A 15,742-nucleotide genomic window follows, 5' to 3' on the forward strand; every position below is an offset into this window, starting at 1 on the left:
TAAAATTAATAAATACTAAAAAATTTATCGCCCTTATCTCCGTGATTATGAATAATACTCTAACGAATTGTTATTGGTGAATTTGATAAACGTGAAAAAAATTTCAAATGAATTATTGAAGCAAAGTGTTATTGGGTGAAAAGATCTCCACCTTTTTTAAAAGAACATCATTTTTAAACTTCCTAATTTACGATGCATTTCCCCCCCCCCCACTTTTTTTTCACCGGTAAAGGGCAATGTTTGGCTTGGTGTGTGCCTAAAAAATTGTCTCCCTAAGGAAACATTCATTCGGTTCTAGGGCATCTGCGGTTTTGCACATGATGGATGGACATATGCCATTGCTTCTCAAACTTTGTGATCCGCGGTTCCCTTGGCCTAGTCAACGTTTAGCAGTGAATCCCTAGAATGGTCCAGTAGGTATTTTGCAATCATAAAAGTGCAGTCTGCCCTGCTTAATCGGATAATGGGTAAATAGATACTCCCGCTTGAACGGATAAAATCATCCGGCACCAACATCTCTCTCTTGGAGACAATGTAAAAGTTCCGCTGAATATGATAATTTCAACGACTTTCTCCCGCTTAATCGAATATTGCTTCACACGTCAACTGTTAATACACATCAACCATTATACACATAGTGTTTTTATTCAATGAAACATTTTCAATCAAAGGAAAATATTTTACTTAGTTAAGATAAATACATTTGAGCGTAGGTACTGGTCTCAAAGTATTCAAGTTGTCTTAAATGCGTACATTTAATTGTTTTATTTTTGTTCTCTGCTGAGCCAACAGGAGGCACTAACTTTCCTAATGTAAAGTAAAAAAATCTTACGTAATGGCCTACGTTACGTTACGTTACGTCCACACCAATAGGAGTTGTGACACCCACTTTGAGAACCACTATTTCGCAACACAGTAACTCCAGCCGTATCGCTATATTGTAATTTACTGCCATAAACGCGTTTAGTGCCATCTATCGGTAGTCGCCTCAAGCTCTTTAGAGTAATCTTGTTATCTATATTCTTCCCCCGGTTCAAAACTGGGACCCGACAACAACCTTTAAGGTGATAGACGAGCTTCTTACCACCACGCCACTCGGCCGTAAACCGAGAACCGCTGACGTACAACTTCGAATCAAAAGTCATACATGTGATTTATGAATGTCATTGGTATGTCAAACCAATCAATGTTTCTGTCTGTGGAAGAACATTGTGAATAACAGACTGCAGCCCTTTTACCACGCAACATATTTCATGTTTGCGTTTTAGTCCGATAGCATAGATTTTTTTAAAACATATTTTTGTAATACGTAATAATAAACGCGTTTGGATACGTCGTGCTTTCTGTTAGAACCCCCAATTGAAGTCGTTGGTTTCAGTATATCGCGCTTGTTGTTTGTATTCCAACATGTGCGATACGTGGGTTTGTGACGTCAATTGCTCACTGGCAGTGGGAGCATCTTGGGGGTCGAGAATCGCTATGAATAAGGGATTGCTTATAGTTCTTGTTCTTCTCTCTCTGAATAATAGCAGTCAGTTTAATCATAAGTGCATCAACTCTGTTATTTGTCAAAAAAAAAAAAATTCTGCGTGCTCTATTACCTCTCATATAGCATCGTAAGTTCTATAAGTTCAGAGTCCCCCAGTAAAACACTGATACCTCTTGAGCCTGATTTCGTTATGCTAATATGCCACTCATCATAACTTCCCCCTCCGTTATTCAGGAAATCGAAGGAGTAGAGCGAGAGTTCCCCCAATGCCCTGGTTCTTGTTTGGGAAGCATAGAACAGCATAGCATATCGTTATTATTTTTTTTAATTTCTGGAGAACAGATTTAAACCACGACTACGTGCTTCATCCAATAATAATCGCATTCGTCATTCTGGAAGCGTCGTCGGTGGGTTCTTCTGCAGGAAGGAAGATATGCATGGTTGAACTAGACATGCGTCAGAATATAATAACACTACTCACACACATCTGTACTCATATAGTGCCCTCTATATTCCTACATTATTCCGAGAGAAAAGACGAAAGGGAAGGACCGCATTCGATTCCTGATTTTTTTTTTTTTTTTTTTTGAAAAACTGGAGGGCGGATTGATATTCGGCAAAGGCTATTGGCGTCGTGTTGGGCACGGACTAGGGGTAAAAAAAAAAACCACCTCTCATTACCCTACCGAGCATTCGAGATGGATATGTTGTGTTGTGTGTGTGTGTCCCTGTTATTTTTATTCTATGGGCGGATTTACGGTAAATGGAAAAACGCATTAGAGCGATTGGAAACACACCTATCCGTCTCTCTCTCACCTTCACCGAATGCATCCAATAACTCGAACTAGTGATGTAATTGCACCGGATAACTTTTCCCCCCATCCCTCAACAACGCACTATGGCGTGGAATATTACAAGACTCCAAATGCACAAATCACAGACGACGTGGTGCCACTTTCTACTGACATGGAAGGAAACCATGGAATTCCGTTGTTGTTTTTGCTGCACACACTCACACACACCACGAATCTTGAAATCGATTTGGATATGGTACAAGCTCAAAATCTTCAGTGTTTTCCCACCCATTATTTCCCCCTCATGCCCACCCTCAATAAGAACGAAGATTCCGTTGTTCGTCGTGTTTTCAATTTTCCAAATGGTGCCTTGATTCCCGAATTTGTCACGATTCACTGATTTTTTCCAGAGTTATTTTAGGGGCAAATGATGATTTTGCATTATGTATGTGTGTGCAAATACTGTGTGTATTCATATGGCTAATTATTACGGTGTTTCTTTTATTATTGTTATTTGAATGTGGGTAATGCGATTTGATTTACTAACGACTTTATGAAGAGGTATGCGTAGAGTGGAAATAATCTTTTCACGACTAAAAATGGCTGAATTTTTAGGGGAAAATGTTCATGTGGTGGGATATTATTATTTGGATGTTGTGGAGAGCATTTGTCAGTATCAACTCAGGAATTCCCACAATTTCCGTGTATGCGTAATGCTTGGGAATGAGGGTGGGATTTTTAATATCTCGCGGCTCCCGCTCGATTTCGATGCTCTTCTGTGGCACCATAGAAGAATCATGCCAACGTTTTTTCCTACGTGGACCTGCTTTTTCTACGCACGGAAAAACAGTGCTTCCCCTCCCCCTGTACCAATCCCCCTGTACCTGTAAAGCATGGCTACGCCATCTAAACCAGTGGCGTATTTAATGAATTTGAGTGCTCGAAAGCATTTTTCAGCGTATGTGGGACTTCCCACTTGGAGGGACTGATTGGGAATCTTATAATGACACAGTTTTATAATGTCTGGCAGCGATGGACACTCCCCTGAAAAATCTCACAGAAACCCTAATCAATCTCACAGCACCTTACGGAATTGTGCTATGGCATTCCTGGATCGTTTTATTATCTGATTCTGGATATCAGAAAGCAGGCTGGATACGTCTATCTGCGGCTCAAAAAAGTGATATCTTTGCGTACGAAATTGTGTTTATTTTGAACAGATGGTTCGACCATCGTTGCTTCCCCCATTTTTCTCGTCAGATTTGTACAGGAGCAGTGGTAAAGAAATTGCAAACAAAAATTTCGAATTTTGCAAAAAAATAAAGGACCTTTCTCGCAGGGCCGTAACTACGATTTTTGCCACCCCCACAGCTTTAAAATTCGATAATTTTGTAATGGTGTTCTTTGTTCTCACCTAAAACTTCCACTCCCCTAAATTTTGACGCCCGGGAAGTTACCCCTGCCCCCCCCCCGAGTTACGGTCCTGCCTTTATGGTTTACATAATCACCTAGGTCAGGGCTGAAATTAGAGGGGCAGCAGGCGAGCTGCCCTGGATGGCTAAATTTGGAGGGAGGGGGGGATAATTTCTGGTGACCACTGTTATAAAATGATCGAATTTTAAAGTTGCGTGGGGGGGGGGGCAGCAAAATTATGTTTTCCCCGGGCGGCAATAATCCTAGTTACAGTCCTGACCAAAGTAAAAATAGAATGGATTTTGAAGGCCTGGTGATTGTCTACTTGATGTCTAGTTGGGATATCAAGTCTAGTTGTAAAAGAGTCCTGTTTAAAATCAAGTCTAGTTTTAAATTCCTCTTTAGGATAAAGTGTAGTTGGAAAATTCTGTAATATATCACACGATATTTACAATACCTCTGCAACGACACGGTTCAAAGTATTTTATTTTATTTACCGTACTATTTCTGAACGTATGATCTAGAACCATAGACTTAAGATATAAATAGACCGCGCACGCTATTCATAAAACTTGTCGAACGTGAAGAAAAGATGAGCAGTATTTTCGGGGAAAGAACAGGTTCTGCGCTATTACATTTGGCGCGTTTTCGCAGAAGCTAGGATGTTGCTGTAACGAAATTTGACTAAATTCGATCAAGTTGATGAAAACTTTCCTTCATTTTTTCAATGAATTTCACTCATTTTTATGTGAAATATTTAGGGAGTATCAGATTTGAAAAAATAAATTCTATAAAATAAACAAATATTGGAAAACGGAATTTTTTTATTTTCCATTAAGGGATAATTCTTAATAATTTCTTAACACATGGGTTTTTAAATTTTAATTGAATATATAATATTTGAAGGAAGTGAATATAAACAGTATAAATTTCATGAAATAAATTTTTTTGGCACAGTTTTTAATAGCTTTCTAAATATCTATACACACACAGGAAACAAAATATTGTATACAACAAATATATAATGTTTATGTTACTGTAAATTTGATAAATCCGTAGGGCGCGTTATCTTCAGAAATTATGCATAATAGTTGGTAAATATATGCATAATTACCAATATTTTTAGTAAGTTTGATGAATTTCGTAGCAGTTATCACTTTTTACGAATGAATCGAATAATTCTCAAAATGAAGTTAGTAAGTTTAATGAATATGGAAAAAATCCATGCTGAAATATCACTTTATTTCAACAACTTAGTTCTGTCCGTATGAGATGCGTGCACTACACATATTTCGCCATAAAAATTAAATTAATAATAAATGCGAAGATAGAGAGAGATTTTTTTTCATCGGCTTAGTTCATGTTGGCTTTTGCTGTATTTATCAGCATATGCAAACATAACCGTTACGAAGAGGGGTAAAAATACTATTATTTTTAGAGGTTGTTATGCATTTTTATGCAAAACTGCAATTGTCTAGAGGGGGGGGGGGGAATTTTCCTCACATTCTATTTAAATAGAATATTTTTCATAAATTTCTCCTTCTGAAAAGCATATTTTCTTCCAAGTTGAGCAAAACTCGAATGAACTCACTAGCTCGCCAAATCTCGCCAAATCTTGCGGAGACGTATATTTCAGTTAAAACTTCATAAAACTCACAATTTCAATCATTTATTGCCAAAAATTCTATTAAAACATTTAATAATGATTCATGACATTTGAATTTTACCAAAACTTGGAACTTTAATTGAATTAAATCCAAAATGGAGTCGTTAAAAACTGAGATTACGTCAGAAATCCATTGCATCGTCAATTTAATATTCCAATTTTTAATTTATAAGAAGGGGAATAAGCAAAAAAGTATTCCTTTGTGAAAGGATAATGTTCCTCCTTTCCTAAACCGTTCCGAACATCCGAAAGCTGCACACGTGGTGACCATTCTAATGAAAAATAAGACAGCACTTGGAGATCGTCGTACGAACAGCCATAAGGAAAGCATTGCCAGCGAGATTCCCTGACCAGCCTTTCGACCGGAGTCACGTGACTCCGGATCTTTGCTTCACATTGTAACCCCTCGCGCGCACTCTATAGTATTATTACTCTGTGTCTAGAACAGTGTTTCCAAAAGTGGGCAATGTCTCTCCCTTCCCCCGGGGATGTAGAAGCTATGACTCTCGTATAGAATCGTATGGGTTGGCTTGAGTTAGGTGGGGAGATAATACAATAAGTTTAGGAAATAGTGAGGCCCAGACTCTGCAACAAAGTCGAGCTGGAAGAGATCTCCGCAACGGAATAAGTCCGGCGATGAGAAAAATCCTGGCTCTCACTCACGTCCATCGGGTTCCCAAGAATGTGAAAAAAAGTTGCCGTAATAAGGAAGGGCTCACAATTTTAAACATTAAATTTAGACATTGACGCTTTCAAATAAGCCTTACAAAGTATTACACATGTGACTTTAAGCACATGATCGTTAGAACCATTGGTGCATAATCCATCTCAGTGACAAATAAGGTATCAGTACTAGTAAAGAAAACAAACCTGTGGTAGAGCATAAAAAATCGCAAAAAAAACCCACGAAATCGTCAATACAAACGAAACAAACACACACGTCTTTTTTTTCTCCCATCAGACATCCGGGAATAAGAAACGTCTAGTACGTACGACTCGAGGAAACAACGAGGAAATTCCCCTCCCGAATGACTCTTACCATACTTTTGACGGTCAACAACAGATGAGGAGGCCATTTTGGACGCCATTCCATTTCCAATTCTTGGAAGCACCGTTACAACGCTCAGCTCTGGAGGATGCCTTTGAGAAAAAGAAGTAGGAGAAAGAGAGAGAGAGAGAGATAGCACAGTACACGCACACACACATACACAGGCAAACGAGAAATAGACGTTTTCCAGAATGGCAAAGATTCGGTGTCGGATTACGTTTCCCATGTTTTTTGCTCTGCCTATATAATAACGTCCAAGAAGAAGAAGAAACGAAGAATAAGGGGAGAAAAACGTCTTTTTTTGTTGGCCGCCGATTCCCCAGCTTCCACTAAAAAATAGAGAGAAACAGAAAATCCCAGCCATCATTATCTCCTGCTTTCCTTTACTACAATTTTTTTTTCTCTTCTGTTCCTGACAGTTGAAATTTGAGATATTATCTTCTTTCATGAACGTCCTTTTGTCTTCTCACGTGTTTGAATGTTATGAAAATTCTCTTGAAAATTCGTAAAACGTGATGTCCTCGTAGAAATCATGTTGTTTCAGACATTGGATGCGAAATTCGAATTCCATTCGTTGTTTTATATCATATTTTATTGTTTGTGTTGCCATTTTTCCGTGATATGAGTCATAAACGCAGTGACTTACACTCTTTTGTATAAAATAAAAAAAAAATAAACTTAGTGGTCTGTATGGGAGATAAATTATATTCATATCACTTGCCGAAACTAAATTGTTGGAGAATTTTCCCTTCTCTATCTAGAAACTCCTTTTTCCTCTCTCTCCTTTCCAAGCAGTATTATTGATATTACGAAATTCTATAATTAATTTAACTTTTCTTTGTTTTACTGTTTTACCTTCAATATGGAAAATCAGACGTTTCCTAAATTATATCTGTCAATATCGAGATCACTGTTTAGATCACGTTGTTAGTTGATTTTATTACGAATTTCGAAAATTTCAGTTGTTTAACTTTTGCAGTGTTGGCAACACAGATGTAATTCAATCATTACACTTCACTCACTTCACTTCTGAAATATAGAAGGCAGCTCTGAAAAATCAGACACAACACTAGATACGCACTCAGACTATTAGGTTCACACACTTACACTTCCGGCACAACTCACTAGATAGTAAATTGCCCATAGATGGCGATAGACCTGCGTTGTCCTCGGTTTGAAAGAAAGAAAGTGTTTAGTTTAGTTTAGAACCGAGCACGCCCAGGCTCTGTCGCTTTTGCGATATAAGCTCATTGATCGTGAGATCTTGGTCGTGCCGGAGAAAACTCAAGCCGGCCAGGAAAGCACACCCGGTTCGAAACCAACACCCCGCCAACCCCCAAGCAGCACAACCACACCCCCACACCGAAACTCCCGATCCCAGGGCACATCACCGCTCGACAAGGTCAGGGCAGCACCGCGAGTGCAACTCCCCCTCCGTCCCGACACCCTCGACAAGGCTCCGCCGACGCGGTCCACAGTGCCCCAACATCCCCCACGCCTCGCGAAGAGAGATTCCCCCCACCAACCTCACCATCTCTCCCCCTCCCCCCCCCCACAAGAACCTCTATTGTGGATATGAGAGAACAATATGTTACAAGACGAGAACATCGCTCCTGATCAAGGAAAACATGGAACGCCTCGCGACAAGGGCCTCAATCGGCGCGTTATTCTTGACTACGTATGAAGTTATTTGATTTGTCGACATACAATCTCTTGTCTCCCTGTTCCTGCACCTCCGAACTGTCTGGTCTCCTGTCCTTCTTTTCACTTGAGGAGTTACGTGCGGGAAAGAAAGTGTTGCCAACAGATTCCCACCCTCGTTCCCAAATGCGGGCCGAGATCTCCCCGTTAAAATATCTGGCCACAGAGAGCAACAAGCCTACAACAATACAATTATTCAATCATTAATTACACTTCATTCATAGTTAGAAAAATCGATGACCGCGCGATGGCGGCAGTACACATAACAAGCATTACACGGAAACAAGCTTCACGTCAAGGTCGCCACACGTACATTCCAACATGTACCAATTCATTCGAAGTTCTGCAGAGGAATATGGACGGAGGTGCATGTACAGTTTAATAGTAGTAGTAGTAGTAGTGTTGGCAACACTGATTGAATTTTCCAAATACTTCGTCGCCAAAAATGTGCTTCCAAAATTTTTAACATAATTTGATACAAATATATGCGCGCGCACGCACACACACAAACATAAAAAAAAAAAATTCATTTCTCGTTTTTATATTGGTGAAGTTTATGAAACTGTTTAACGAAAACAACTTCGTAGAAAATCAGAAGAAAAGAGTGCGATACACATTATTTATGCGTAACCACGTAAATTAGTATTCAACGCAAAATTTCCAGGAAAATTTCTTTAAAAATTTCGAAAATCGATCTTTCAAATGAGAAAGACACGAGGGGGGGGGGGGAGAGAGAAGGACGGGAAATTTCGTGCCCGTAACTAACGAGTAAATATTTAATTTAATACTCTCCAGACATTATTCGGCTTCAAAAAGGAACCTTTCGACGAGAACGAAATTCCGAAAGTACTAATACTTTTTCCTGGAAATGTAAGTTTTGATTTTATTTCCTCCACCTTTGGCTACCTACGCCTTTGAATAATTGATATTATACTCTTAGATTCAGCGGGTGCATGAATTATATATTTACGCCTTTAAATACTGAAACCGCATACATTTGAGAAGAAAAGAAAAGAAGAGGACCACTCCCCCCCCAATTCGAAAAAAGATCTCAAATTCTTGGACCGGAGGTCAGAAAAGTTAACCCTGATATATCTCATGTCGAAGTGGGAAACACCCGCTTTATGAGAGTGAATTTATAGCAGTATCAAGCACAATAAATAGTTGTCATTGCGATATTTCGGTTACGTGTGAAATGCAGTCTTACCGTCAAGCTGTTACTGTTATGCAAAAAAAAAAAAATGTGTGGGAAACATGTAGTATTCATTTACAGTAGACGCTGCTGACTAGAATCAGCGATAATGTTATCATTCGGGTATTGTTATCACTCTTTTGCATTGCACGGAACTTTCCCCACCACAGGGAAAAGTTCGTTTGTTGTTATCGGGATTCGGTTTGTGTTATGAATTTTTTTTTTCTTTTTAAAGCTCAGATTGAGAGCTCTCCTTACTCATTTTTTCCCTATAAGTTACCATTTTGAAGATTATCAAGTAAGTCAGCTGCCTTATTGACTATTTTTACGTACTCGGGTCCACAATGTCCTAATCAGGCCGTGATTAAAAAACACTATGAACCTTGCACGTGTAATGCTTCTTCTAAAACAGGCATCTTCAGCCCGTTGCTCGCGAGCACCACGGTGCTCTCTGAAGCACTGGGAGTGCTCGATGCTCGTGTGGACTTGATCAACGTCTTAAGTAAATGCATTGTATAAATTGTATTGAAGGATTGAAATCATCCTGATATCATACATAAACTTGCCGTAAGGGTGCTCTTCTTTTTGTGATGGGTACAAACAGCGCTCGCGACTAGAAAAAGATTGAAGACCTCTGTTCTAAAATTTCTTTCCTATAGTGAAGGCATGTGTAAGGTTAAAAAAAAGGTCCCTTTCTCCAGTTCATGTTCAGTTTCTTTCGACTGACCACATTCACAGTTCTTCGGTCAGAACACTTCTATAAGGGAATCTGTGGAACATGCAGTATATTATAAAATGTATTGTGATTCGTAATACACACCAGACAGTTCCATTCCGACTCAACATTTCTGAATTAAAAAATCTGGATTCTATATTTCTTCTTAACGATCAGGAACGAGATATCTCGTCCTAACGCAAATGAAAAATTCATTCTAATTGTCCCTGATTTTTTTTATCTCTTTTCTTATCATTGCTAAGCTTCATAAAAACCCTATGAACGGAAATTGTTTAGCCGCCCCCGTCTACCTCCCATATTATGTATCTTTCTACCATACATGGTGTCCTGTAAGTTTACTAATTCGGCCTTTATCCCGTTAACCATTCGCCGTAAAGATATGGGTTGAATTTTAAAAATTCTCAAAATGTGTTCAGAAATCATCCTGTGCCAGCTTTGAGAGTGAAAATACAGTGTGTCACAAAATGAAAAATATGAGCTTTTATATGGACGCCCTGTCTTTTACCCCCAGTACAAAGTTGTTGCCCTGTCTCTTCTGAGACCAAGGAAAAAAATTACGTGTCTAAGTGCAATATTCGCTGGGATATTTGAATTCCAAAATCTGAGAAAAAATTAGCAAGAACAGCAAAAAAACTAACGGATAATGCTTCTTTCCCTCATTTATGCTGTTCTTTCCCAAATTTTTCTCAGATTTTTTTATTCAAATATCTTGGCGAATAATGCATTCAGAAACGTTATTTTTTTTTTTCTGTTGGTCTCAGAAGAGTAGGACGACAATTTTCCAATTGCGTTTTTCAGGCCAGGATAATATTGAAATTTATTTTTTTCATTTTGTGACACCTTGTACTTTCATTCTCAAAACTGGTGCAAGGAAATTTTCATTTATCATATTCTGAACATTTTCTAAAATGGAGCGATACCTTTATGACGAACGGTTGATGAGGTAAGGGCTGGATTAGGATTTACAGGACACACGCCATATGTACATATATAGGAGCGAAACGGGACATACTGTCTTCATACTCACAACTCGGATTTTTCGCGGAAAAAGTTATCAATCGATTATTGTTATCAGAAACTCCGAGTCCCGCTGTGATCACATTAAGCGGCGTGCACTGTATTAGCTGATTTAAGAAAAAAATGTTTTCTGGACGGTCTGTGAGAAACGAGTCAGAAATCACTTCCATTGTATGGCAACTTTGTCGTAATATAATAGAAGGAATGGCAAGTCGCGACAGCATTCGAATTAATTTCACAATAAATTCGACAATAAATTTCACCATGAAAATGACAGCGGATAACAAATTTCGTTATTGTCCCCCCAAGGAGGGCGACGGCAGCGGCAGCCACTGGCGACCTCTGTTGTTATCACGCCTGTCATAAATAAGCATCTTCTTCATGCCGCGCATCCCGTTCACCTCTTTCCTGTGGCAAGCGTTTGATACTTGTTTATATACCGGCTATAAATTACCTCCTCTGAGATATATCCCACAGATATGGTTGGTGTCTGTTGGTTAGTTTTGCAATGCGAGTGTGTGTGAACGAACAATTCCTATGTGTGTTTCCCATGTAAAGTCTCAAGATATAAATATTATTATTTGGGCGTGGAATAATACTTCACATGCTGTAATATATGTGGTCTTACATTAGAATATAAGGGCGTAGTATGGGTATCGGGATTCGAAAAAATAGAAAACCAAAAATTTATTTTACTTGAATTAGTTTTATAATCCTATTCAATTATTTTTATATTCGAAAATTCTTATATTGCGAATATTATCCACCAAAACCCCGAAAACGTTTTTTATTCACAGTGAAACATCGCTACAACGGTATTCGGTATAATGATAAAGTGATAAATCCCTCTACAACGGTATTTTTTAAATCTTGTTTGGATTCGGCTATTATCCAATGTTAAACTTCTCTCGGTACAAAGATATATCCTTTACAACAATAAACTGTATAACGATATTTTCTGATATGATTTTGAAATATTTAAAATGAGTTTGTTTGTATAAGCTTGAAAAATACCCCTTGGTCACCAGAAAGTATTGATGAAGTTTTTTCAGTATCACTACTTTTTTTTGTGATACACCAAAGTGTATTGCGATAAACCTCTTTACAGGGGCATTGCAAACATGTGACTTTGTTTATCAATCAATCAATTAGAATTTTTCGCGGCGAATAAGTACCCTACTCAGAAGCGCATTCTGTTGCGGTACTAACAACGCCAATTTAGAAAAGATGCCAACAGCAGCATAAATTTGAGGTCACATGATGGTAACGTTACCTCTTGCTGTAACGGTAATCCCTCTACTACGATATTTTTCTTAGTCAGCAGAATATCGTTATATCGAGGTTTCACTGTATTTAGTTCTTATACTACGCATTTCATGGTCCCTCATACCGAAAAAAACCTGTTTATTACAGAAAAAAACAATACTTCTCTGTATTCATTAAAATTGGCATCCGCCTGGCAGTCGAGTGGTTATGGAGCTAGTTTCTCGCTGTGCAGGTCTGGGTTCGGGCATGGATGTTTACTAACACTAACAAATTCCCTGGACGGATCATGCTAAACCCTTGGGAATTCGTGAGGATCACGTTATTTAAAAAAAATTAGTGCTTTTTCTGAGCTATTTGAGCCTGATAGACTATCTATAAGCCAATGCACCAGTTATATTAATAGATATTTCAGGTCTGCACAATTTTGGAATTTTATTCACATCGTCTTATGAAAAAATCATAGAAAAATGATTTCATACGTCAGTGATGAAAATGTTGATCCGCAATAAGACATTAATATTTCGCTTGTCTGTATATTTATCCACTCAAAGTGAATCTACAATTCTTCGCAGGCCTTTGTGCTAAATTTCGTATGCACGAGACGCAATATAATGCACTACAAAGACAGGGACGCAACCAAGGCATTCCACCTATAGTCATTGGATATACTGCAAAAAAAGGTAACAATATCTCGTTTCGGCATGCTATATCCAATGGCTACAGGTGAAATGGCCTACTTCAGCGACGTCATCAGCTTCGCGCGGAGGCCTTCTGCTATAGATGGTGGTGACTTAGGCAGGTGCAGGCCTAGGATAGTGTGGCCAGATCATACGACTGAGAAACTGGGGCGAATTCTGATAAACACCAAGACCCAACGCAAATTCATTAACACCTGCTGTCACCTATTGAATAAAAACAAAACTACCTGCTGTAATTCCTGAAATAATGTTATTATTGGTTTCAAAGCAATGCCCGGAATGAAATAACATGTAGTATGAAACTATAATATTTTCCTTTATTCTGAGAAATTATTTCTTTTATTAATTACCAATTTAGATTAGTCCTGAAATAATTTTTTCGCTAATTTTGAAAATATTCTTTATTAATTACAGATTAAATTAATTAATTTCAATATGAAATCACTTTAAATGGTTATTTAATTAGTTATTTCGCTAATTCTGAAGTTTTCCTTCTCAATTACCTTGAAATCATTTCTTTGACTAATTATTTAATTATTCTTGTATTGATTGTGGAATAATTTATATCAGAAATTACGAAATAATTTTTCTCATCGGTTAATAAACGTTTCTTTTTTCTTTCTAATTCTGAAATTACTAGTTTCAAAAATTATTTCTTTCAGTAAGGGGTCATTCAAGTATTACGTCAGCATCGGGGGGGGGGGTTCGGATTTTCTGACTTTTGATGACAAGGGGGGAGGGGGGTTTTGAAGGTTGCTTACGTCATCAACCACCCCTTTTTGAAGATATGAAATATTATAAGCTGCTGACAGGGGGAGGAGGGGGGTCAAAAATGGCTGAAAATCTGCTTACGTAATACTTGAATGACCCCTAATTCTGAGTATTCATTAATTTGTTCTCGGAATTATTTCTTTCATTTATTCTATATATATTAATCGTTTTTCAATGTTTTCCAACCATTTTCTGATAATGATCGGAGTGCCAATGATTAAAGCTCCGAGAGCCAAATGTGACCTGCGGGCCATACGTTGAATACACCTTCTGTAAGATTTCGACCAAATATTTTTATACGTTATTTTACATAACAAGTCGAGTCTCAACTCTGCGCTCTACTACAACAACGCTGCATATGGAATTTGTATTGCGAATACACATCGGTGAGCGACCGCGATCTAACGACACCTAAATGACTTAAATCAACTTCTGCAACCGAATTTTGCTCTACATCACGAGTGGATCAATACCTCTTGGTAAGATTTCGTACGAGTACACCAGTAAAGCGCGAAATGGTTGATGGCTGCACCAAGAAAAGAAGAGAGGAAAAAAAGTCGGTTTTCATTTCTATTTCTCCTTCTCAGTCCAGGTCCCGACGCCATTCATTTCGGAGTATTATTCCTGTCTACTGAACTTCGTGGTGACGACGTTTTCATTTTTTTTTTTTTTTTAATGTAAAAAAAAACACGTTTTGTCTTTGGCAAATGTCCATAGTTTCTGTGAGGATGTCTCGTTTGGCTTTGGGACCAGCGCCAGACAATCTAATACACAACTGAATTTCTTTTTTTGAGGACAAGAAATTGCCGAGGAGGAGAAAAAGAAAGCTTTTATTTATTTTTATGAGTGTTGCCGCGTCTTGTACCGTGATTGGTGAAGGTCGGACCCTTTACAATTGTGAGATATGAAGTAGAATATTCATTTTTTCCCCCCCTTGCTGTGGGAGAATTATTATATTTAGAACTTGTATGTGTGTGTGTGTGTCTGGAGACACCTGCCGCCCGCACAAGTGATCGTAAGTCAGGGAATATTAGCGGAATATTTATTTACCTTGCGTGACTTAGATAATGAAATTTGGCTGAAGTGAGAACGTGGAGGGCGGCCAAAGAGGGCGAGACATTGAAATTTACCTTCGCAAGGACAAACAACCATGAATATCGTTTATTATGAGTGGTAACGAATATTTATGATGGAATTGATTTGTGTCTGCGTGATTTATATAATTGTTTTTAGAATACATATTTAAGGTCAATGTGATAAATCGGTTATATTATGCATAATCGCCGACCAGTAGGGTAAGTTTGATAAATTTCCCTAATATTATCGCACTTGCCAGTGATTATGCATAATACCCAAGCGTCGTTGGTAAATCGTACTAAATTAATCGCATTTGCCGGTTATCATGCATAATCGCCATTTCGTGTTAAATATCGTAAATCGGTCCCATTCCTGTGATAAGATTTACTATTTATATGAATGGCTTAACGATCTGAATTTAATTTGAATATCCCCGAAATAACTCTAATACGACCAATTTTGAAATCGGACCTCGATGTAACGAACTCCTGTTTAATAAATTTTACTATCATAAGTCGATAAAACGAACTCTCATTTATTTAAAATTCGTTAATTTCTTAAATCTCGATATAATGTACACCTATTTTAAAAAATTTACGATCTTACCCCGGATATAATGAACTCTCATTTTACAAATTGTTCGATTTTACAAATTTTTAGGAGTTTTTCTGCGTATGCAACTAAACCCCAGTATTGTAAACTCCTATTTAACGAATTCTGCATTCGGATTCCAATATAATTTATCCTTATTTGACACATTCTACAATCGGACCTCGATATAACGAATACTCCTGTTTAACAAGTTGAAGGATGCACCCTGGTATAATGAACTCGCATTTAACAAATTTCACAATAGTACCCCCTACATTTTGTA

The 15,742-nt window shown here is 38.0% G+C and overlaps 1 protein-coding gene across 2 annotated transcripts in view; it reads left to right on the forward strand.

Moving 5' to 3' along the window:
* Positions 1–15,742, forward strand: part of LOC149070577 (plexin-A2-like) — a 415,911-nt gene that overhangs the window by 165,375 nt on the left and 234,794 nt on the right. The gene's annotated exons all lie outside the window — the stretch shown is intronic.

Source organism: Pholcus phalangioides, unplaced genomic scaffold (genome assembly GCF_987345545.1).
Source record: "Pholcus phalangioides strain wild (caught in Gottingen) unplaced genomic scaffold, Ppha-v1.0 ptg000021l_1, whole genome shotgun sequence".
NCBI classification, from domain to species: domain Eukaryota; kingdom Metazoa; phylum Arthropoda; class Arachnida; order Araneae; family Pholcidae; genus Pholcus; species Pholcus phalangioides.